We start from the raw sequence: 2,157 nt of genomic DNA on the forward strand, positions 1-2,157 counted from the left end.
CAAAAAAAAAAAAAAAGTATTCAATATTGCTGGCCATTAGAAAAAATGCAAATAAAAACAACACTGACATTCCATCTTGCTCCAGAAAAAAAATGGCTATCAAATTATTTTAATTAATAATATCTTCCTATATAACATTAAAATAAATAAATAATTTAAAAATAAAGAAAAAAGTGTTCAGCCCAAAACATATACTGAATCCCCATGGCCATTCTCAAAGTCTGGGTTGCTCAAGAGCTAAAGGATTAAAATAAATGTCTCTTCTACTGGTGAGTGTCAAAAAAGGGGGTAAAAATAATCACAAATGCTAGTGAGGCTGTCAGGGAGAAAAGAGAGTTCTGATTTTTTTTCATTACTGGGAATTGAACTCAAGACCTTGTGCTTGCCAGGCAGGTGGGGTGCCACCGAGCTACATCCCCAGCCCAAAAAGGAGCTCTTCTACATTGCTGGTAGGAATGTAATCTAGTACAACTACTATGGACATCAGTATGGAGATTCTTCAAAAAAGTAAAAATAGAAATCCCATTTGACCCAGCTATTAGACCTACTAGGTGTCTTCCCTAAAGAGTTAAAGATATATTACAGTAATACATACATACCCATGTTTATAGCAACACAATTCATAATAGCGAAATCTTGGAAGTGACATACATGCTTATCAACAGATGAGTGGATAAGGAACATGAGGTATTTATACCCAATGTAGGACTAATATGCTATAAAGGATAAATTGGAGTCATTTGTAGGAAAATGGATGCATATTGAGACCCTAATATTAAGTGAACTAAATCAGACATAGAAGCTTAAATATTGTATTTCTCTTACATGAGAAACCTAAAGTATAATAAATTAAAGAGCAAAGTAAAAGATAGAAAATAGGAAACAGGGTGATCTTTCGCAAATAAGAAGGCGACTAAGAGGTAGAGGGAGGATGAAAGGAGGGAAAGGGAGTTAAATATAAAAAGAATTGAGATGTGTCATGTAATACATCAACTACCACAATGAATGTATTTATTACATACTAAAAACATGGAGTAATAAAAATAAACAAAATAAATTTATTAATTTTAATTATCAATAAATTATTAGTTAACCAAACCAAACAAGTATAAAAATAACAGCAATTTTATATTACAACATACTGTTGTGGCAAAGTGAAACAGCTTAGTATTACAGCCAAGTGTTACAGCTACAGCAATTTGAAGACTCGAGATTTGGAAAGTTACTTGAAGAGTTGGAGGAAAATCTTTTAGCTGGCTGGCTCAGAGGAGTTTGCTCACTCTGAATTCTGAGAATTGTAGTGAGAGTCCATGTATACACAGTTGGGGAAAAGAAGTTGAGAGGAACTTTTTAGGGCAGAGACAGAGCCAGAAGTGGGAAACTTAGGTAGAAACATCAGGTATTAGCAGTCACATTGCTTGAACAAAACACTTTTGATACAGTGAGCAGGTACGTTGTGCAGCACAGTCAAGAAACATTTAGATACTTTGGGTGGGAACACTGTACAGCCCAAAAGGTTACATTTCTGGTACAGAACATTTATGGAAAAAAAAATGGAGACAAGGCAAAGGCCTATCCTATTTAGTGTTATTGCTTTATCATTTTTGTATCAATACTGGAATTTATTATAGGTGCACAAGGTTGAGTCAACATTCAAAAATCAATTAATATAATCATATCAAAAGACTAAAGATGAAAAATGATATGCTCCAATCAATGAGGGCAGAAAAACTATTTGATAAAATTCAACACCCATATAAAAAACATCTCAGCGGGCTGGGGATTTAGCTTAGTAGTTCCGCCACCTGCCTTGCAAGCGCAAGGTCCCAAGTTCAATCCCTGGTACCAAAAACAAGTAAATAAAATAATAATAATACTAATTTTAAAAAATTTAAAATCTCACAAACTAGGAATAATGGTGTGACTGGCTGAAAGTGTGTGCCCCACAAAAATTCACATGTTAAAACTGTAAGCCCCAGTGTGATGGTATTTGGAAGGGGCATCTTTTACAAGAAACTAGGTTCAGATGAGGTCATGAGAATGGAATACTTATGGTGTGATAAAAATACTGTACCCTAATAAAAAAGATACACCACACAGGTTGATATCCCCCCTCTCTCACCCTCTCCCTCTCTCCCTCTCTCCCTCCTTCCCTCC

The sequence above is a fragment of the Fukomys damarensis genome, unplaced genomic scaffold (assembly GCF_012274545.1).
Source record: "Fukomys damarensis isolate Sample0158 unplaced genomic scaffold, DMR_v1.0_HiC HiC_scaffold_39, whole genome shotgun sequence".
Lineage (NCBI taxonomy): Eukaryota > Metazoa > Chordata > Mammalia > Rodentia > Bathyergidae > Fukomys > Fukomys damarensis.